The sequence below is a fragment of the Macaca nemestrina genome, chromosome 7 (assembly GCF_043159975.1).
Source record: "Macaca nemestrina isolate mMacNem1 chromosome 7, mMacNem.hap1, whole genome shotgun sequence".
NCBI lineage: Eukaryota > Metazoa > Chordata > Mammalia > Primates > Cercopithecidae > Macaca > Macaca nemestrina.
Genome location: NC_092131.1, coordinates 122399468 through 122414948, shown reverse-complemented (window position 1 = coordinate 122414948; position 15481 = coordinate 122399468). Strand labels below are relative to the sequence as shown.

Here is a 15481-nt window from a genome sequence, read left to right as displayed (position 1 = left end):
CCACGGCCGCCGGAAAACCTGGTTGCGAGGCGAGGTGGGTTTTTTTCTCCTGGGGGCTTGGAGTGAGGTTTCAGTTTAAATGCCCAGATTTGCTCATTTAAATGCAGAGAAAAGCCACTTGGGTGGGTTTTCGTTGTTGTTCCACGACCTGCATCGCTGGAGACTACGAGGCTGGCTTAGCGTGTACTTCCACACAACTTTTTCAGTAAAAGATGCCGCTGTTGTCCAGTAGGGCTTTCCTGTCGTGGTGGCAGCCAGGCTTACCACTTTGTTGCCTATTCACGGGATATAGAGACTCTGGGTTTTATTCTAGGGGTTGGGACTTATCTTCCACCTCCTGCCCGCCTCTTCCCCAATTCCTGTCCCCCACCCACCGCAGCATTTGAAAACCTTCCCTTTCTCTGGAGATGAAAAGTGTGTGTTGTAGCGGGCTAGGCGGCCGACTTCCCTGGCTTCTGGGCTAATCGTTTGCATCCAAAGTTCCTCACTAGCTCCTTAGAGCACAGCTTTTTTCAGCCTGATGTTTTTCAAGAGGTTTTGGACAGGAATGGAAACAACAAAAGAAATCGCGTAGTCCTACATGTTTCAAGTGCCTGGGAAAGTTTTAGAGTCAGTTCTCTCAGTACCTTGAAGAAAAATACGTTTGTGGAGCAGCTATGGTGTGATCTAAACATAGAAAAGCTAAGCATCCGTTAAGCAAGATATGATTGCAGAAGTTCACTACGTCTGTATTTCAGGTTTTATGAGTGAGTTTCTTAAATAGGGGAAATGTTGCAAGAACCTTTTCTTGCCTTTCTTTGTTAAGGTTTTTAATCTATGGCTCCTGATTTTAGGAAGTAATAAGACTAGAATAAGTCATTGCAGGATGTATTGCTTAGTGTAGACCGAAGAGAAATAAGATGGAGGGTGATTTAAACAAATTAAGAGAATCCTGGGCAGAGAGAGTTAAACAGAAAGAAAGGAATGTGATGTTGGAGCCAGGCATTTAAATTATGGCTCTGGTGCATCCTGCCTGGACAAACTTCTCTCAGCTCTTTTCCTTCTTTAAGAAATGGGGGGTAACCGTGCTTACCTCTCAGAGTTATTTTGAGGATTAAATAATGCATATAAAATGCCAGGCACAGTGTCTGACACTCGAGAAAATGGTAGTTCTCTACCCCTTTTGATGAAACTGAACTTTAAAAATCTGTTTCATTTCTTTTAATATAAAACACTGTAGCCAAGCGTTAAATAGTGTAAATAGCTATCTCCCTTCATGCATGGTGTTCAGTAACAAAGTGAAATTGATTAGTTCCTACTTTCTGCCCCACTTAGTTAATATCTCTCTCATAATAACCATCTGGTTGTATTGCACTTATGTTTCCTCCTTGTTCCACGTGAGCTCCTTAAGAACTGTGATTCTTGTTTATCTTTGTATCCCCAACACCTACCTTACTGTAGGAGCCCAGTGAAGGTTTGCAGAAGGAAGGAGTGGAACAGTATTACCTCCCTGGATATTAGTTTCCCCATCTGTTTGGTGAGGGGCCATTAAAGGATTCCCCTTTCCACCTCGTAAATTGTAAGATTCTGTGTGCTCTTAGAAGTGATCATCTTGAAAAACAAAGTGATATTGAATGGATGATGTAATTGCACACTTGCTCTTAACTGTTAATGTGCATTTGTGTACAGCTGTCGTTGCATGTGGGTGGTTGAAAGTACTGTCTGGAAATAGGAGACCTGCCACTCACTGTCTGTGTTTCCTTGGATGTATTACTTGACCTTGCTAATTCTTTATTTCTCTCTCTTTAAAATGAAAGGGTGGTAGTAGATGTTTTTTAAGTCAACTTTAAGTTTTTTAAGTTCAAGTATTTACCTTTATTTTTACAATTTATTGTTTTCATATTCGTCTTAGGTTCTTAATAGTAACCTTTCTCTATGGTTTTCTGTGAGCCAGTCCCCAGGTAAAGAGAATATCTAGACAGCCAGCAGCCATTATTTGACTGATGAACAGTCACAGAGCTGTGGAGAGTGGCTCAGGAGACAATTAAAGTATAATAAAGTATAATGAACTAGTACATTAAGATAATACAAGCATTTTAAACTGACCTGTGATTGGGACAGTGATTATGAAAGTTAGATAATCATTAACTATCTAATTATATTTCTTAGCTATGTGACATTTTAAAGCTGATGGTCATATTTCTTAGCTGTGTGACATTTAATTTTTTTAATTTTTTTTTAAATTTTACTTTAAGTTCTGGGATACATGTGCAGAACGTGCGGGTTTGTTACATAGGTATACATGTACCATGGTGGCTTGCGGCACCTGTCAACCTGTCATCTAGGTTTTAAGCCCTGCATCCATTAGGTATTTGTCCTAATGCTCTCCCTTCCCTTGCCCCCAACCTCCCAGCAGACCCCGGTGTATGATATTCCCCTCCCTGTGTCCATGTATTCTCATTGTTCAATTCCCACTTATGAGTGAGAACATGCGGTGTTTGGTTTTCTGTTCCTGTCTTAGTTTGCTGAGAATGATGGTTTCCAGCTTCATCCGTGTCCCTGCAAAGGACATGAACTCATTCTTTTTTGTGACTGCACGCTATGTGACATTTTAAATGGTTGAAACTTAATTAGTATATGTAGTGGCTGAAAATAAAATAGGAAAATAAAATAATTCGTAGAAAATGAGAGCTATCAAAGATTTTTTTCCTCTCAGCTTTAGTCATTTTCATTAACATTTTCAGAAGCTAACAGAAGTACACACATAGTGACTGTCAGTTTTACTTTTGTTATGTATGTCCTTACATAAACTTTATACACAATTTAATTTGCAATTTAAAATTATTTTGATTTCCAAGAAATACTAAATATGCTGTATGAACTAGACTGAGCAACTGGAAGGCAGGATTTCATTTGTCTGTGTATTTCCTGATACATTGCAGATGTACCTGTATTTATTTATTTATTTATTTTTATTTTATTTTATTTTATTTTTTGAGACGGAGTCTGGCTCTGTGGTCCAGACTGGAGTGCAGTGGCATGATCTTGGCTCACTGCAAGCGCCGCCTCCCGGGTTCACACCATTCTCCGCCATTCTCCTGGCTCAGCCTCCCGAGCAGCTGGGACTACAGGCGCCCGCCACCTCGCCCGGCTAATTTTTTGTATTTTTTAGTAGAGACGGGGTTTCACTGTGTTAGCCAGGATGGTCTTGATCTCCTGACCTCGTGATCCACCCGCCTCGGCCTCCCAAAGTGTTGGGATTACAGGCGTGAACCACCGCGCCCGGCCGTACCTGTATTTATTAATGTAGCATATGGGCTGAACTCTGAGGTTTTCAGTCAATTGTAAGAATAGCTTTTTTTAAGGTTGAGTTCATGTCCTTTGTAGGAACATGGATGAAGCTAGAAACCATCATTCTGAGCAAACTATCGCAAGGATAGAAAACCAAACACCGCATGTTCTCACTCATAGGGGGGAATTGAACAATGAAAACACTTGGACACAGGGTGGCGAACATCACACATGGGGGCCTGTTGTGGGGTAGTGATGGGGAGGCATAGCATTAGGAGATATACCTAATGTAAATGATGGGTTAACAGGTGCAGCACACCAACATGGCACATGTATACATATGTAACAAACCTGCATGTTGTTTGTTATGCAGAACTTAAAGTATAATAATAAAAAAAAATAAAAAAGGAAAAATATCAGCATTGATATAAAGGAATTAATGCCCCAGATCATTAATTCTTGGGCTTCAGAGTGTTTCTGAAATAAAAATTTGCTTATAAAAAATAGCATTTTTTTCAACCTATAATCTACAAATTAGATCTAGCAAGTAATTTTTTATAATTAGGACTTGAAGTTTTAGTTCAGTAATTTCAGTACAGAACATTTTTTTCTAATAGCATTATTTTTCTTCTCAAAGCATTGGAATTAAATTATCAGATGATAGTTTAAGTTCACTCATAAACAAGCATGTCTACTGTTAGAGTTGTTAAATACTGGATTTTTTTTTTTTTTTTTTTTTGAGACAGAGTCTGACCCACCTGCCTCGGGCTCCCAAGTGCTGGGATTACAGATGTGAGCCACTGCGCCCGGCCTGGAATTGTTTTTGCAAGAAGTTTGGAATTTGTTTCTTTAGCCATCTGTTCCACAAAACAGCATGGGTATAGTGTTTTTTTTTTTTTTTTTTTTTTTTTTTGGAGACAGAGTCTCGCTCTGTCACCCAGGCTGGAGTGCAGTGGCATGATCTCGTCTCACTGCAGTCTCTGCCTCTGGGTTCAAGTGATTCTCCTGCCTCACCCTCCCAAGTAGCCGGGATCTAATTTTTGTATTTTTAGTAGAGATGGGGTTTCTCCATTTTGGCCAGGTTGGTCTCGAACTCCTGACCTCTGGTGATCTGCCTGCGTCGACCTCCCAAAGTGTTGGGATTACAGGCGTGGGCCACTGCGCCTGGCCTGGGTATAGTTTTATAATGACAACATGATGGAAAGGATTATTTAAAATTATCCTTTTCTGTTCTATGATGAAAAATGTTAATTTAGATGTTTTGTTCTCCTTTTGAGGAAACATGATGTTGTTTGTCCTACTATGTTTATTTATTTATTATTTTTACTGAGGCAGAGTCTTGTTCTGTCACCCAGGCTGGAGTGTAGTGGTGTGATCTTGGCTCACTGCAACCTCTGGCTCCTGGGTCCAAACGATTCTTGTGCCTTAGCCTCCTGAGTAGCTGAGATTACAGGTGTGTACCACCACACCCAGCTTATTTATTTATTTATTTATTTTAGTAAAGACAGGGTTTCACCATGTTGGCCAGGCTGGTCTTGAACTCCTGGCCTCAAATGATCCACCCACCTTGGCCTCGCAAAGTGCCAGGATTACAGGCATGAGCCACCACGTCCAGCCCCTCCTATTGTGTTTCATTCAGTGACTTCATGCTCTTCTCTTCCAAAGTGTGATTATAAAATATAGCCTTTTACCAGTAAAAATAGGAGTTAAATATGAATATTTGAATTCTGACAAAAAAGATGATATGAACTTTTAGGTTTTATTTTTCTCTGGTTTTATTTTCATTTTTATTTTACAGTCAACTCTCTATATATATGGAATTAGGCAAAACTCTTTCCTCTAGGTCAGGATTTCTCAACCTCTGAAATTTTGTACTGGATAATTCTTTGTTGTCAGAGAGGGGGCGTCCTGTGCCTTGTAGGATGTTTAGCAGCATACTGGTTTCTAGCCATGAGATGCCAGTAGCACCCACTGAAAAATGTCTCCAGACATTGTCAGATGTGCCCTGGGGGCAAAATTGTGCTTCACATTTGCTACCCCTTGAGAGCCACTTCTCTAGGTCTTGTTGACCAGGGCTTCTGAAACTTAAATGTACACAGGAATTCCCTGAGAATGCAGATGCTGATCCAGTAGGTCAGAAGCAGGGCCTGAGACTCTGCATTTCTAACAAGCTCCCAGGTGATGTCAATACTGTTGAGTCAGTGTATCACAATTAAATAGCGAGGTTGTAGAAAATTCCACATTCATACCATTGGGTAAACTCTCAAGGGAAACTGATGACAGTAATTATGAAAATAGTGAATTTACAGTGAATTGTAGCCCAAACAATGTAAGGTTAATAGAAGCTAAGAAAACAAGCATTATCCTGCTGTCTTAACAAAGCAGCTGTCTTCACTTTTCCATATTTTCTTCCAGTGCTTAGTATTCATTCATAATTGGACATCTCTAAGGGGGAAATTGGCAAGCATCTTTTCAAGGTCATACAGGCAACCTCATGCACCATTAGGTGTTTTATTCCATAATACTGTAAATATACTAGCTCATAATACATATTTATTGCCTGTTGAGAGAGCTATAGCCCCAAGTTAAGATAATGAACTCTGCATTTACTTGATCTGATGATGCTCAGCGTTTTTTTTGTTTGTTTGTTTGTTTTTTTAAGTGTGCGAGTTGTCTCATCTCCTTGAGAACTATTGACTGCACCTAAATTAATACCACCTAAGGTCATTCATTTTCTTACTGCAAGTGTTCTGAGAGTCAGGGTAAGATATTAAGTTTACTAAAGCATAGCAGTTGCAGTGTAACTTTATCCTATAATTCTGTGATAAAAATCAATATAAAATATAATGAAAATCCTAGAGTGAAAAAAAAATCCCTCTATATTTTATCTGTAATACTTAAAATAATGATTGGTAAGCATTCTTGTTTGTCACATGGAAAATGTTGAATATAGTACGCATTTCCCCTCGTTTACAAATGGTTATGTTCACTGCTTTATCTTGCCGTTGCTTAAAATAGCCCTCCTAGGACTGCTGCAAAGAGGATTTTTTTTTCAAAAGAGTACAAGTCACTTTTTGCTAACTTATAAAAAGATACAAGGAGACTTCAGGGGTAGATTAACTGCTCCAGGAATGCCTTGATTATTAATTGGGGAGGTATAATATACATCACTCTTCAAATCTTTTTTAGATATGTTATCTCATTTCCTTCTTATGGCAGCCTGTGAAGAAGAAAAGGAAGCTATTGGCAGCACCTAGCAAGATTTAAAATGTGCATCCCCTTGACTCAGCAGTTTTACTTCTGAGAATCATTGCTATAGAAATCTTTGCATCAGTATGGAAAAAGAGATTTGTTAATTATAGCATTTTTCCCATTGTAGCATTATTAGAAATAACTAAAAACTGAAGAGTATAAATGCCAATCAGTGGTGAAATCTTAAATAAAGTCTGATGCACCTGCAATGAAGATCACTTTGCAGCTTATGAAGGAAGACTGGAGATAGTTGGACATCTACTGGTATATAATTTATACAGTTTTGTTTTGTTTTGTTTTGAGATGGAATTTCGCTCTTGTTTTCCAGGCTGGAGTGCAGTGGCATGATCTCGGCTCACCGCAACCTCTGCCTCCCGGGTTCAAGCGATTCTCCTGCCTCAGCCTCCCAAGTAGCTGGGATTACAGGCATGCATCACCAGTCTGGCTAATTTTGTATTTTTAGTGGAGACAGGGTTTCTCCACATTGGTCACGCTGGTCTCGAACTCCCGACCTCAGGTGATCCCCTGCCTCAGCCTCCCAAAGTGCTGGGATTGAGTACAGGCATGAACCACCACACCTGGCTGGTATATAGTATTGAATGAAAAAAAACAAGTTGCAGAACTTAGAGGAAAACATGTTTCCATGTGTGAGTGAGCATGCATGTAATTTAAAATATCTACACATCAAAATTAACAATGGTTACCCTTGGAGGGAAGGGGAAGGAGAGGAGGAGAGGGAGAATTCTTACTCTTTTTTTTTTTTGAGATGGAGTCTTGCTCTGTCACCCAGGCTGGAGTGCAGTGGTGGGATCTCAACTCACTGCAAGCTCCGCCTCCCGGGTTCATGCCATTCTCCTGCCTCAGCCTCCCCAGTAGCTGGGACTACAGGCGCCCGCCACCTCGCCCGGCTAATTTTTGTGTTTTTAGTAGAGATGGGGTTTCACCTTGTTAGCCAGGATAGTCTCGATCTCCTGACCTCATGATTCGCCCACCTCGGTCACCCAAAGTGCTGGGATTACAGGCGTGAACCACCGCGCCCGGCCAGAATTCTTACTCTTTATGAGCTTCTGGATTTGAATTTTGACAGTGATCACACATTACTTTTGCAATTATAGCATTATTTTGAGAAAAACCAAAATAAATCTGGGTCTGAGGTCTACTTCTGCTGCTTATTAGCTACTGGTGTTACGACAGTGGTTTGCAAAAAGGGTCAGTTTTGCTCCCCGCTCACCAACATTTGGCAATGTCTGGAGACACGATTGGTTGTCACGTGGGGCGGTGATATGTCTAGTGGGTAGAAGCCAGGGATGCTGCTAAACATACAGGGCACAAGACAGCCCTCCAAAACAAATAATTGTCCAGCCCAAAATGTCAGTAGTGCCAAGTTGAGAAATCCTGTGTTAGACTGCAGTGGTGTTGGAATATGCAGATGATGCACTGTGCAGTGGCAGGGGCGCCATTCTCACCGTGGGGTGTAGTTTGCATAGCCATAGAATTATAAGTATGATATAATAAGGTAAATAAATGTGCAAGTTTGTACCCCAGGAAGACAGCACCAGGTCTTTGTTTTCTGCTCTCCCTCCGGCATCTGGCACAGAGGTTGGCACAGTAAGCAGCTAGTTGACATTTGTTGAATTAATGAATGAATTGAACGAGATATCACATTAGGCTCTAGTGTGGCTAAGTTGTAGCAGATGCTAAATATTTAAGAATAATTTATGGCAATAACTTAAAATTATAGTTAATGTCTGTTTTTATCTGCAGGTTAGCTAAAGACTGCTAATATCCACATTTGGCTGCTGACCATGTTGGTTGACTTTTTTTCCAAATCATTACCTTTTGATAAGAAAATCATGATTCTTCATGGAAAAATGCCAGAGCAAAGCACTATCAAATATTCCTAGAATTTTTTTTTTTTTGACAGAGTTTCACTCTGTCACCCAGGCTGGAGTGCAGTGTTACAGTCTCGGCTCACTGCAACCTCCACCTCCCAGGTTCAAGCGATTCTTCTGCCTCAGCCTCCTGAGTAGCTGGGACTACAGGTGTGTGCCACCACGCCTGGCTAATTTTTTTGCTTGTGTTTTTAGTAGAGACAGGGTTTCACCATGTTGACCAGGATGGTCTCAAACTCCTAACCTCGTGATCCGCTCACCTCGGCCCCCAAAGTGCTGGGATTACAGGTGTTGAGCCACCGCGCGCGGCCTAGAATTGGTTTTTTAAATCCTCAGTGGGAGGCCAAGGCAGGCGGATCACCTGAGGTTGGGAGTTCGAGACCAGCCTGACCAACATGGAAAAACCCCGTCTCTACTAAAAATACAAAATTAGCCGAGTATGGTGACTCATGCCTGTAGTCCCAGCTACTCAGTATACTGAGGCAGGAGAATTGCTTGAACCTGGGAGGCGGAGGTTGCGGTGAGCTGAGATTGCACCAATGTGCTCCAGACTGGCCAACAGGAGCGAAATGCCGTCGCAAAAAAAAAAAAAAAAAAAAAAAAAATCCTCAGGTATCTTTTTGGCTACATACTATATTTAGTGAAGAAGATTTTTTAAAAAACTTAAACTACTTAGACACTACCCAACATAGTAAGATAATGTACTTTATTTCATTTGATCCAGATGAGAGTGAAGCAGATAAGCAGAGGTTCTCCTTTGTATTAATGTTTTATAATGGAAAAATAAAAATGTTCACAAGAATGGTCCAATGTAATGAATTAAAAAGTCGTTGCCATACCCATTTAACAATTATTGACATATTGCTAACAGATATCCTTATTTTATATAGGCTAGAAAATTATGGGCCAGATGCGGTGGCTCACACTTGTAATCCTAGCACTTTGGGAGGCCGAGGCAGGTGGATTTGTTGAGCTCAGGAGTTCAAGACCAGCCTGAGCAACGTCTCTACAGAAAAATACAAAAACCTTAGCTGGGCATGGTGGTGGCAGGAGGATTGCTTGAGCCCAGGAGATCGAGGCTACAGTGAGCCAAGATCGTGCGCTGTACTCCAGCTTGGGTGACAGAGTGAGACCCTGTCTAAAAAAAAAAAAAAAAAAAAAAAAGGGAAAAGAATAAAAAATGTGGGTTATGGAGGTTAACAGCTAATTAATGGTGCCAAGTATTCAAATTAAGGTTTTCAGCTTTGCAGTTCTGTGTCCTTTCCTTTCCACCATACTAAAACTAAGAAGCAAGGTTACATTTCTTTGAAAATAAATGTGGTTTCACCAAACGATTTGACTGTGATTTTTTTTTTTTTTAAATGTCATTCTCCCAGTTCCTCAAACTTTAGGCAATGAATGATAGAGTTAAAATTGAATTTGTAAAACCAAAATATAAATATATAAAAGTGTTAGTGATATTACTCTCTACACATTTATACCTTTGTTAGGTATTCAGCTTAGTTTTTCTCTTAGCAGCTGTACTTTTAACTACTTTAGAAGAATTATCCCATTACATTTTTTTTTGTTGTTCTTATCCTATTTTTCGTGTGCTTCACTGCTTGGTTTCCTTTGTTTTTCTGAGATATGTGGTTTATATGCTATTAGCAGGTTGTATTATAATTACTATTATTTGGTTTCAAGAATAGAGACTTGAGGAAAGCTTTATAGTGACCCATCATTGCACTGTGTTAAGAGTACCCAATGCCACAAGCACATTCTTCCTTTGTATTTTTGCAAAGTTCCATTGGCTAGGACTGTCTGGAGACAATCTTTGTTGGTCTGTCGGTTACCGTTACTTTAGCAATCATTTATGGAAGAATAAGAACGACCCTGTGCTGGCACTTAAATCTACACTTTTAGCTAATCCTTACAATAACCTTATAAAGGAGGTACTTTTTTTATAGCTATGTTACAGATGAAGAAAAGTCATCTGCAAAGTTGAGTAACTTATTTGTCTTTTTGGTTATAGCCAATCCTATTAGGTGTGAAGTGCTATTTCATTGTGGTATTGATTTGTGTTTTCCTGATAGCTAAAGGTGTTAAGCATTTTTTCATATACTTACTGGCCTTTCATTGGAGAAATGTCTAAGTTAATTTAGATTTCTTGCCCTTTTAGAAATTGGATTATTGAATCTTTTTATTATTGATTTTTATAATAGTTCTTTATATATTTTAGATACAAGTCCCCTATCAGATATATGATTTGCAGATATTTTCTCTGGGTTGTATATCCTTTTGATGTAACGGATCTTTTTAAATCAAGTTTTTTGTTTTGTTTTTTTGTTGTTGTTGTTTTTGAGATAGGGTCTCTCTCTGTCTCACTGGCTGGAGTGCAGTGGCACAATCTTGACTCACTGCAACCTCTGCCTCCGGGTTCAATAGATCCTCATACCTCAGCCGCCCTAGTAGCCGGGACCACAGGTGCGCACTACACGCCCAGCTCATTTTTGTGTTTTTAGTAGAGACAGGGTTTCGCCATGTTGGCCGGGCTGGTCTCGAACTCCTGGCCTCCAGTGATCCATTTTCCTCGGCCTCCCAAAGTGCTGGGATTACATGCGTGAGTCACTGCGCCTGGCCCAAGTCAACTTTTTTTTTTTTTTTGAGATGGAGTCTCGCTGTGTCATCCAGGCTGGAGTGTGGTGGCGCAATCTTGGCTCACTGCAAGCTCCGCCTCCCAGGTTCAAGCGATTCTCCTGCCTCAGCCTCCTGAGTAACTGGGACTACAGGCGCCCACCACCAGCCCGGCTAATTTTTTGTATTTTTAGTAGAGACGGGGTTTCACCGTGTTAGCCAGGATGGTCTGGATCTCCTGATCTCGTGATCCGCCCGCCTCGGCCTCCCAAAGTGCTAGGATTACAGGTGTGAGCCACCGCGCCCGCCCCTAGTCAACAATTTTTAAGACAAGAAAGGGGAAGAAAACTAAAATGTAATAATGTAATAAGGCCGGGCATGGTGAATCTTATAGCACTTTGGGAGATTAAGGCAGGAGGATCGCTTGAACCCGAGAGTTCAAGACCAGCCTAACCTGAGCTACAAAAAGAGACCCTGTCTCTACAAAAAATAAAGAAATTAGCTGGGTGTGGTGGAACATGCCTGTAGTTCCAGCTGTGTGGGAGCTTGAGATAGGAGGGAGGCTGAGGTGGGACGATTGCTTGAGTCCAGGAGTTCCAGGCTGCAGTGAGCCATGATGGCGCCACTGCACTCCAGTCTGGGTGACAGGGCGAGACCCAGTCTCAAAAAAAAAAAAAAAAAAAAAGCCATTACTGTCATCAGCGTATATGTAGTGCTATAGCGATGCCAGAAAAATGTTCATTTTGAATAGGATGAGCAAATGTTAACTATTTAAAACAACTTCTAAAAAGAACTTTTCCATTTAATTCAGTTTATTTAGAATTTAGCTCACATATATTGTCAGTCTTTCCTACTGGACTGTAAATGTCGATGTTGTCTGTTTTGTTTACCAGTATGTTCCCAGTGCCTGTCTGATAAATGTTTGTTAAATTAATGAATAAGTAAACATCAAAGTGGGCTAGAGCTATTGGGGGTGTGGCATTCATTAAGTTAATCTAGAAAGTTGTCACAAGATGGAAGGTGTTATTGTGACAAGAGCATGAAGCCAAGGGTGCCCCTCAGAGCTCTGCAGTTAATGAGCTCTGTAGCAGCAACCCTTCTGGTCATACATATATCCTGATTTGTAAAATGAGGGGATGCATTGGATTGTCTCCTTTTTAACATGCTGAGGTTTGTGAACAGTGTAAACTTAAAACATTTAGAGCCAGATAAAAAAGCATGACCACTAAGAATTTAAGTGCACTATCAAGGTTTTATGCTAAAATACCTTTGACATTTGCACCAGACACTGCTATAAAGTGTCATAAGAAAATGGTATTTCTAGTATGGGATGTATTGTGAAGATATTCACAAAGCAGTATCTTGAAGATTCTCATTAGGTAGAATGTTGAGATTAATTTAGTATTTTATTTATACCCTGGCTACTTTCTTTCAAACAAGATTTGAGATAGCAATTCAAGCTAGTTTTTTTCCCCACTCAGGCAAAAGTTCCTTAGATGCTATTGAAAGACATTTTAGGCTGGGTGCAGTGGCTCACACCTGTAATCCCAGCACTTTGGGAGGCAGAGGCAGGCAGATCGCTTGAACTCAGGAGTTTAAGACCAGTCTGGGCAACATGGTGAAACCCATCTCTACCAAAAATATGAAAAATTAGCCAGTTGTGGTGCATGCCTGTGGTCCCAGTTACTCAGGAGGCTGAGGTGGAAGGATCGCTTGAGCCCAGGAGGTCGAGGGCTGCAGTGAGCCAAGATGGCACCATTGCACTCTAGCCTGAGTGACAGAGACCCTGTCTCCTAAAAAAAGAAAAAAAAAAAAAGATTTTATTTATTAATACTTTTATCTTTTAACCCTTAAATTTTTGGTATTTCAGGAACTATAATTAGGATTAGAAGAGGAGAAATGGTTCAATAATGCTATTTTAACTTGAAGCTCTAAAATTAATGGCTTTTAAACAATAAGAATGACTCTAGTGTATAATTTTCTAAATGAGTCTAAATATCTTCAATGCTGTGCATTTCAGCATAAGGAGATTTACAGGTGTCACCACACAAACTCCATAGTATTTGAAGATTAAACTAAGTATCTTAAACTAGTTACTGCCCGGCGCAGTGGCTCACGCCTATAATCCCAGCACTTTGGGAGGCTGAGGCTAAGGTCAGGAGTTCAAGACCAGCCTGACCAGTATGGTGAAACCCATCTCTACTAAAAATACAAAAATTAGCCAGGCATGGTGGAGTGCACCTGTGGTCCCCGCTACTCGGGAGGCTGAGACAGAGAATCACTTGAACCCGGGAGGTGGAGGTTGCAGTGAGCCGAGATCACACCACTGCACTCCAGCCTGGGCAACAGAGCGAGATTCCATCTCAAGATAAATAAATAAAAAATAAAATAAATATTTTTTAAAAATTAAACTAGTTATTCAAGGAAGCAGGACACAAACTCTTGAGGAGTAGGTTATTTATGAAGAACTAGACAGCAAAGGAGAACTGGGAAATAGGTTTCCTTGAGCTAGAGTACCCGGGTATTCGTTCATATCTCTGCGTGGAAAACATGGTCTGTCATCATAAAGAGAAGATTTTGTGAAAGTGTTAATTTCTCTGCAACCATTTCTTTTAGGTTGGAGAAGAACCATCACTAGCTACTGTAATCCTTGTGCGTATATTTGCTGATTAATAAGCCAGTGACATTTTTGTTTCAAGTAAAAGTGTTTTTTTTCATAATATCATTAGTCTTAAGTAAATGTCATGCTTGCATTTTATACATTTCACATTTCCTTAAGTGATCCCAGGCCAGACAACACTGAAAACTCATTTCTTCAGAGAGGCTTATTCGAGCTCTGTAGGAGTATAAACATAACTGTGATCCCCAAATCTAACCAGTCTTCGGCCATGGTATCTAAAACATTTTATATTTTGACTTTTTTTTTTTTTTTTTAACAACTTAGGTCCTAAAATATATTTTTTGGAAGAAAAAAGTTTATTTTAGTATATTTAATGGCACATGTTTCCTGATTTTTGAACAGGAATTCCTCCTCTTCATTTTACATTGGGCCTTGTGAATTATTTAGCCAACCATGTTCACATTCACACACAAGCATACATACGTACATACATTTATTTATTTGTTTTTTGAGACAGAGTCTCGCTCTGTTGGCCACGCAGAGTGCAGTGGCATACTGTAGGCTCACTGCACCTCTGTCTCCCGGACTCAACCTATTCTCCTGCCTCAGCCTCCTGAGTAGCTGAGATTACAGGCGTGTGCTGCCATGCCTGACTAATTTTTGTGTTTTTAGTAGAGACAGAGTTTCACCATGTTGGCCAGATTGGTCTCAAACTCCTTACCTCAGGTAATCTGTCTGCCTCGGCTTCCCAAAGTGCTGGGATTACAGACATGAGCCACCGCCTATTTATTTTCTTACTGATCTTGAAATAAACCTTTCTTGACTCTTTATCCTCAGTATCCCTATATCAGCGTAACTTTTGAAAGAGGTCATTCCTGTGTTTGCACTCTGTCTTAAACATACTCCAAGTCATCTCTCTTCTCTTCCCGTAGATGGCGTTTGTTAGATTCACCGTCTACCTCACTGTTGCTAATCCAGCACTCAGTTCTCAGCTGCCTCTCCATGGCTCATGAGTAGCATCAACAGATTGGGAGGCTCAACCCTTCTTGCTACATTTTCTTCATTTAGCTTCTAGGACAGCATGCTGTCTGCTATCTTTGAGTTCTTCCTTCCTTATTCCCTAAAAAGCAGTTTTATACAAATGTTTTATACAAATATAACAATATATTATACAAATATAGTAGCAAAGTATGTCAAAGCTAAATAAGTCACTCAATATTTATATATTTCATATTAAGATTATGCCAATAAGGTCAGGCACAGTGGCTCACATCTGTGATCCCAGCACTGTGGGAGGCTGAGGTGGGCAGATCACCGAAGGTCGGGAGTTCAAGACCAGCCTGGCCAACATGGTGGAACCTCGTCTCTACTGAAAATACAAAAGTTAGCCCGGCATGGTGTTGGATACCTGTAGTCCCAGCAACTCGGGAGGCTAAGGTGGGAGAATTGCCTGAATCCCAGTGGCAGAGGTGGTGATGAGCCAAGATTGCACCACTGCACTCCAGCCTGGGAGACCAGGTGGGACGCCGTCTCAAAAAAAAAAGGTTATGCAAATTAAAGCAATTTTAACATTTATAATTGATAAATGAACTTTGCTTTAATGTATCTGTTTTCTAGGTTTAGAATTTCAAGATAACTCCTGCCGCCCTGGCAATTTAAAAGCTTTTATTATTTAGATTTGAAATTATTCTGTATTGAGTACTGAATGTTTCTTAAGAAACTCAGCATATTCCATAGTCAGTATAATTTAAGACATATCTGAGCCAGAGAGTCCCTTATTCGATCAGAAATACTTATATTAATACTTCATTTTAAAAGCTGCATTAATAATAGC

General features: G+C 40.3%; 1 protein-coding gene across 4 annotated transcripts in view; it reads left to right on the top strand.

Annotated features, from left to right (window-relative positions):
- The window catches only part of LOC105493134 (cholinergic receptor nicotinic alpha 5 subunit), a 29210-nt gene that overhangs the window by 403 nt on the left and 13326 nt on the right, over window positions 1–15481 (top strand). The window lies entirely within an intron of this gene.